This window comes from Nycticebus coucang, chromosome 3 (assembly GCF_027406575.1).
Source record: "Nycticebus coucang isolate mNycCou1 chromosome 3, mNycCou1.pri, whole genome shotgun sequence".
NCBI lineage: Eukaryota > Metazoa > Chordata > Mammalia > Primates > Lorisidae > Nycticebus > Nycticebus coucang.
This window is the reverse complement of record NC_069782.1, coordinates 151,419,690-151,428,067: the sequence shown is the minus strand read 5'-3', so window position 1 is coordinate 151,428,067 and position 8,378 is coordinate 151,419,690.

Sequence of the window (8,378 nt, the reverse complement as noted above, 5' to 3'; positions counted from 1 at the left end):
GGAGAGACACCTCCCCAAGTCTGAGGATGGCTAGAGGCAACAGTGAAAAACAATCATGAGGTGAAATCAACAGAAAAACGCTGGCAATATGAATAATCAGAGTAGATCAATTCCCCCAAGGATTAATGGGGCAGACACAGCACAAGATCCCATGCACAAAAAAATAGCTGAGATGTCAGAAATCAAATTCAGAATCTGGATAGCAAATAAGATTGAATTAGAACTCCAAGCAGTAACCCAAAAGATATCTCAAGAATTCAATGGATTAAAAGACCAAATGACCAAAGATTTTGACACATTGAGACAAGAAGTTGCATCCCTCAAAGATCTGAGAAACACAGTAGAATCCCTCAGTAACAGAATGGAGCAAGCAGAAGAAAGGATTTCTGACATTGAAGACAAAGTTTTCGAATGCTCCCAAACTCTTAAAGAGGATGAGAAATGGAGGGCAAAAACAGATCACTCTCTCAGAGAGCTCTGGGATAATTCGAAGAAAACCAATATTCATCTTATAGGGATCCCTGAAAGCGACAAAGTGGCTTCACAAGACACAGAGTCTCTTCTCTTTGAAATTATGAAGGAGAAATTTCCAGACATGTCAAGAGATTCTGAAATTCAGACAGCAGACAGTTTCAGAACTCCAGCACGACTCAACCCAAATAAGACATCTCCCAGACACATCATGATCAATTTCACTAAAGTTAATATGAAGGAGAAAATTCAGAAAGCTGCCAGATGAAAGAAAACCATTACCTACAAGAGGAAGAATATTAGAATAACTGCAGATCTCTCTGCTGAAACCTTTCAAGCTAGAAGAGGATGGTCATCAACTTTGAATCTCCTAAAACAAAATAACTTTCAACCCAGGATCCTATACCCAGCTAAACTGAGTTTCGTTTATGATGGAGAAATTAAATACTTCAATGACATTCACATGTTGAAGAAATTTGCCATAACTAAACCAGCTCTCCAGGATATTCTCAGACCTATCCTCCATAAAGACCAGCATAATCCTCCACCACAAAAGTAAACTCACCCAGAAAATTTGATCAAATTCCAACTTCCACAGTCGCAAAAGGATTAAAAATGTCCACCAGACTCTTGAAAGGCTTATCAATATTCTCAATTAATGTGAATGGTTTAAACTGTCCTCTAAAGAGGCACAGGTTGGCTGACTGGATACAAAAACTCAAGCCAGATATCTGCTGCATACAAGAATCGCATCTTACATTAAAAGACAAATATAGATTCAAGGTGAAGGGATGGTCATCTATATTCCAGGCAAATGGAAAGCAGAAAAAAGCAGGCGTTGCAATCCTATTCACAGACGCAATAGGCTTTAAACCAACCAAAATAATTAAGGATAGGGATTGACACTTCATATTTGTTAAAGATAATACTCAATATGATGAGATCTCAATTATTAATATTTATGCACCCAACCACAACGCACCTCAATTTATAAGAGAAACTCTAACAGACATGAGCAACTCGATTTCCTCCACTTCCATAGTAGTTGGAGATTTTAACACCCCTTTAGCAGTGCTGGATAGATCCTCCAAAAAGAAGCTAATCAAAGAAATCTTAGATTTAAACTTAACCATTCAACATCTGGACTTAACAGACATCTATAGAACATTTCATCCCAACAAAACTGAACACACATTCTTCTCATCAGCCCACGGAACATACTCTAAAATCGACCACATCCTAGGCCACAAATCTAACCTCAGCAAATTAAAAAAAATAGACATTATTCCTTGCATCTTCTCAGACCAAATTATTCCTTGCATCTTCTCAGACCAATAAAAGTTGAACTCAATAACAACAAGAACCTGCATACCCATACAAGAACATGGAAGCTAAACAACCTTATACTGAAGGATAGATGGGTTATAGACGAGATTAAGAAGAAAATCACCAAATTTTTGGAACAAAACAACAATCAAGACACGAATTACCAGAAGCTCTGGGATACTGCAAAGGCAGTACTAAGAGGGAAATTTATAGCATTGCAAGCCTTCCTCAAGAAAACAGAAAGAGAGGAAGTTAACAACTTAATGGAACATCTCAAGCAACTGGAGAAGGAAGAACACTCCAACCCCAAACCCAGCAGAAGAAAAGAAATAACCAAAATCAGAGCAGAACTAAATGAAATTGAAAACAAAAGAATTATACAACAGATCAATAAATCCAAAAGCTGGTTTTTTGAAAAGATCAATAAAATAGATAAACCTTTGGCCAACCTACACAGGAAAAAAAGAGTAAAATCTCTAATTTCATCAATCAGAAATGGTAAAGATGAAATAACAACAGACCCCTCAGAAATCAAAAAAATCCTTAATGAATACTATAAGAAACTCTACTCTCAGAAATATGAAAATCTGAAAGAAATTGACCAATACCTGGAAGTACGCCACCTACCAAGACTTAGCCAGAACGAAGTGGAAATGTTGAACAGGCCTATATCAAGTTCTGAAATAGTATCAACTATACAAAATCTCCCTAAAAAGAAAAGCCCAGGACCAGATGGCTTTATGTCAGAATTCTACCAAACCTTTAAAGAAGAACTAGTACCTATACTACTAAACCTCTTCCAAAATATAGAAAAAGATGGAATATTACCCAACACATTCTACAAAGCAAACATCACCTTGATCCCCAAACCAGGGAAAGACCCAACAAGAAAAGAAAATTATAGACCAATATCACTAATGAATATTGATGCTAAAATACTCAATAAGATCCTAACAAACACAATCCAACAACACATCAAAAAAATTATACACCATGACCAGGTGGGATTTATCCCAGGGTCTCAAGGCTGGTTCAATATACATAAATCTATAAATGTAATTCAACACATAAAACAAACTGAAAAATAAAGATCATATGATTCTTTCAATTGATGCAGAAAAAGCTTTTGATAATATCCAGCATCCCTTCATGATCAGAACACTTAAGAAAATAGGTATAGAAGGAACATTTCTTAAACTAATAGAGGCCATCTACAGCAAACCCACAGCCAATATCGTATTGAATGGAGTTAAATTGAAATAATTTCCACTTAGATCAGGAACTAGGCAAGGTTGCCCATTGTCTCCATTGTTCTTTAACATGTAATGGAAGTTTTAGCCATTGCAATTAGGGAAGAAAAGGTGATCAAGGGTATCCACATAGGGTCAGAAGAGATCAAACTTTCACTCTTTGCAGATGATATGATCGTATATCTGGAACACACTAGGGATTCTACTACAAAACTTTAGAAGTGATCAAGGAATACAGCAATGTCTCAGGCTACAAAATAAACACCCATAAATCTGTAGCCTTTATATATACCAACAATTACCAAGTCAAACAAACAGTGAAAGACTCTATTCCTTTCACAGTAGTGCCAAAAAAGATGAAATATTTGGGAGTATACCTAACAAAGGATGTGAAAGATCTCTACAAAGAGAACAATGAAACTTTAAGAAAAGAAATAGCCAAAGATGTTAACAGATGGAAAAACATACTATGGTCATGGCTGGGAAGAATCAACATTGTTGAAATGTCCATACTACCCAAAGCAATATATAAGTCTAATGCAATTCCTATTAAAACTCCATTGTCATATTTCAAAGATCTTTAAAAAATAATACTTCGTTTTATATGGAATCAGAAAAAACCTCAAATAGCCAAAACATTACTCAGCAATAAAAACAAAGCAGGAGAAATCATGCTACCAGATCTGAGACTGTACTATAAATCCATAGTGATCAAAACAGCATGGTACTGGCACAAAAGCAGAGAAGTAGATGTCTGGAACAGAATAGAGAACCAAGAGATGGATCCAGGTACTTACTGTTATTTGATCTTTGACAAGCCAATTAAAAACATTCAGTGGGGAAATGATTCCCTATTTAACAAATGGTGCTGGGTGAACTGGCTGGCAACTAGAAGATTGAAACTGCACCCACACCTTACACCTTTCACCATTAACTAAGATAGACTCTGACTGGATAAAAGATTTAAACTTAAGACATGAAACTATAAAAATACTTGAAGAAAGTGCAGGGAAAACTCTTGAAGGAATCGGCCTGGGTGAACATTTTATGAGGAGGACTCCCCAGGCAATTGAAGCAGTATCAAAAATACATTACTGGGACCTGATCAAACTAAAAAGCTTCTGCACATCCAAGAACATAGCAAGTAAAGCAAGCAGACAGCCCTCAGAATGGGAGAAAATATTTGCAGGTTATACCTCCGATAAAGGTTTAATAACCAGAATCCACAGAGAACTCAAACATATTAGCAAGAAAGGAACACGTGACCCCATCTCAGCATGGGCAAGGGACTTGAAGAGAAACTTCTCTAAAGAAGACCGACGCACAATCTACAAACACATGAAAAAAAGCTCATCATCCTTAATCATCAGAGAAATGCAAATCAAAACTACTCTGAGATATCACCTAACCACAGTAAGAGGAGCCCACATAACAAAATCCCAAAACTAGAGATGTTGGCGTGGATGTGGAGAAAAGGGAACACTTCTACACTGCTGGTGGGAATGCACACTAATACGTTCCTTCCGGAAGGATGTTTGGAGAATACTTGGAGACCTCAAAATAGACCTGCCATTTGATCCTATAATTCCTTTACTAGGTTTATACCCAGAAGACCAAAAGTCACAATATAACAAAGACATCTGTACCAGAATGTTTATTGCAGCCCAATTCATAATTGCTAAGTCTTGGAAGAAGCCCAAGTGCCCATTGACCCATGAATGGACTAGCAAATGGTGGTACATGTATACCATGGAATATTATGCAGCCTTAAAGAAAGATGGAGACTTTATCTCTTTCATGTTTACATGGATGGAGCTGGAACATATTCTTCTTAGCAAAGTATCTCAGGAATGGAAGAAAAAGTATCCAATGTACTCAGCTCTACTATGAAGCTAAATTATAGCTTTCACATGAAGGCTATAACCCAACTATAGCACAAGACTATGGGGAAAGGGCCAAGGAAGGGGAAGGGAGGGGGGAGGTTTTGGTGGAGGGAGGGTAAGGGTGGGGCACATCTACGGTGCATCTTAATGTACACAGCTATGATTTAACAATAAAAATAAATAAATTAATGAAAAAGAAATTTACTAAATATAGAATATAAATGTCTTAACACAATAACTAAGAAAATTCCATGAAGGCTATGTTAATTAGTTTGATGAAAATATTTCAAATTGTATATAAAACCAGCACATTGTACCCCATGATTGCATTAATGTACACAGCTATGATTTAATTAAAAAAAAAGAAAGTTGAAGGGGATACCTGTTGTACTCAAGTTTGTATGACTAAGTTACTCATACTTGGCAAATGTAGTAAAATTAAATGAGACTCCAGGTGCAGAAAAGATTGTGTAGACTTGTTTCTTCCTGCATCTCTGTGCTAGGTTTAAGTATAATCTCTGGAAATAACACAAAAGTGAATGAAAGAACTCTGAAAGGTGGAAAGAAGAAAGGAAACTGGTGAGAAACCCGAGATCAGGATGATCATCATAGAGGCAGAGCAGAGGCGGCGGCCCGGCCTGGTGTTTCCAAGTCTCAATCTAGTTCATTCCTCCTCTGGATTTAATGTGCGTCCTGTGGACAAGCCCAGGCTAGCCCAGAAGCAGTGGCGCGGCAGGGTGGCTTGGTTTCCCTGTTGACAATAAGCAGGCAGGGAAAGTGTTCTTCTATTTCACTGGTTCTGAGACTGCCCTCCTTTGACCCTTCAGGGGACTCCACCATACACAGTGACCTAGCCTAGGAAACACTTTGTCCCTGTGGGCTAGAGATGCTCTCCCATTTAGAGACTACAGGTGGCTTCAGCCTGGGGAACCTTCCACTGCCCCTCAGACAGCACTGTCAGGTACCTGGGAGCTCCAGTGGCCCCCGATAAACGGAGTAGACCAAACTAGAACCGCACTACCTCTAAAATTTAAACTGCCTTTGGAACCTCACCCCACAAAAGAAGGCTAGGACCTGGCATGCTAAACTTAAGCAGAATGACTACTAATAAAAAAATTTAAATATGGAAGGAGAGGCTGGGCGTGTTGACTGTCACCTGTAATCCTAGCAGTCTGGGAGGCTGAGGTGGGTGGAACGCTTGAGCTCAGGAGTTTGAGACCAGCCTGAGAACGAACAAGACCTCATGTCTACTAAAAATAGAAAAACTAGCCAGGCGTAGTGACACATGTCTGTAGTCCCAGCTGCTCAGGAGGATGAGGCAAGAGGATTGCTCAAGTCCAAGAGTTTGAGGTTACTGTGAGTTGAAACACCATGGTACTCTACCCGGGGCGACAGAATGAGACTCTGTATCTCAAAAAAAAAAAAAACAAAAAAGGAAGGAGAACTCAGGTTTCTCTACCTTGTGTTTTTTCCTCCAATCTAAGCCATCTTGGATATAGGTCCTCTGACTCCATTTGAAGAAATAATGTTAAAATGGGCAGAAAATGAAAATCCCGGGCAGCCCTGTCCAAAGTAGGGAATGGGATTGTCCCTCACAATGAGGAAGGAGGGCCTTGGGAAAAGGGCAGGGCAAGTGGGAAGATGCTAATGTTTGCTTTACCCCGAGAAGGCATGGAGGAAGAGTTGCTTCATTTTCAATGGATTTCAAATGTCAAAGGGGACTGACTCTAAATAAAAAGTTTCCACATCAAAATTCATGGGAGCCTAGGGAACAGGAGAGGTGGAGTTAGGGAGAGGAAAGGATTCCTGGATTTCAGGGCCATCTTCAGTATTGACTGATACCAGACTTCCACATGGCGGGTCACTTCCCTGAGCCTGATGCTTCTTTTCTAAAGTGAAGGGATAAGGCATTCTGTGTAGTTGGAAAATGTTGGCGGAGGCAGCTGTTAGTCTTGAAGTTTTCAGAGGTTTCTATGAGGACCTATGTGCCATTATTTTGTAAATTCCGATGCCAAGATGAACAATTAACTCTGGCTAATGGCTTTTCTCCAGCCACAGGTGTATTCTGCCCACAGGCTGGATCCAGGTGGAAAGTGTGAAAGTGAAAACAGGTTTTTGATGGAACCTCTTTCAGCTGGTCTCTTTGCTAGGGAAAGTCTGTGGTAACATCCCTGCATTCTGAGTGCGTTTCATCTGAATACATTCCATGTCCATCATCATTTCGGTTCATGTCTCAAGAGTTCAGATTCCTCAAAAAGTCAAAGAGTTCCCTTTATCATCTCCTACTCCTTCTCTTCTGGACCCCACAATTCTCATTTAAACAGAAACTTTCAGGAGCAGGTCCTGTACACACAGCTTACAGTCATACTTGCTCTGCGATTTTAAATTTGAGCCTGAGTCTCTCCTTTAGAGCAGTGTTTTTCAACATTTTTTATTTCCTGGCACTCTTGAAAATACAGTTAAATTTCTGCAGCATACTTACATTATGCTGATCAAAAACACAGTAAAAAAAGTGGGGGCGGGGTGGACAGAGCCTGTGGCTCAAAGGATTAGGGCACTGGCCCCTTATGCAGGAGGCGGTGGGTTCAAGCCCAGCCCTGGCCAAAAAAAAAAAAAAAAACTGAAAAAAAAAGAATATACTTACTGTGCTTTAAACTTCTTTCAAAAATAAGTTCATGATCTTTAAAAAATTTCGTAGATTACTGAAGATCCTCTCATGGCACACCACTGCACCATGGCACACCAGTTGAAAATCACTGCTTTAGAGACTTACTCATTTAATAGGGCAGTGTTTCTCTGACTTAAGTTTGCATAGGTATCATCCGGAGAGCTCGTTAGCTCACAAATTCTGGGCCCCACCACGGAGATTCTGATTCACTGGGTTCCAGGGTGGAGCCCATGAACTTGCCTTCCTAACCAACTCCCCGGTGAGGTAGAGTCAAGGGGCTGACTGGCTGGCTACTGCGGGAGGTTTTGTGTCTGAACCCAAAGCAGAAACTCCACAGTCAGCTTGTTTAATAATAACCCTGAGATCTTTTGTGATGCCTGGTCAGGGACTCTACCTCCCTCTGGTCTGATTGCTTAGCTCTGTGTTGAGCTATAGAACCACCATGTTTATCAAAGGAAAATAGGGGGAGGTGGGGAACAGCAGGCCACATGGTAGTGGCTAATGTGACTGTGAAGCTGGGCTGGTGCTGAGAAAGGGCCTCAAGTCACAGTCTTTATAGCTGGGTCAGATCCCCACAGCCACACTTTTAAGATGAGTCATGTGGTGGCAGCATGCAAACTCATCTGCTGCCCTGCATCGAATGAACAGAAAATCCAGCAATGGGAGAGGGATAAAAACTCAAAATGCCATTCACAAGAAAAGGGAAGATGGAATAACACTCAGGGGGACAGGGAGGACAAAATGGAGCTTAAAATCATAACCTGACCCGGGGAGGGGGGG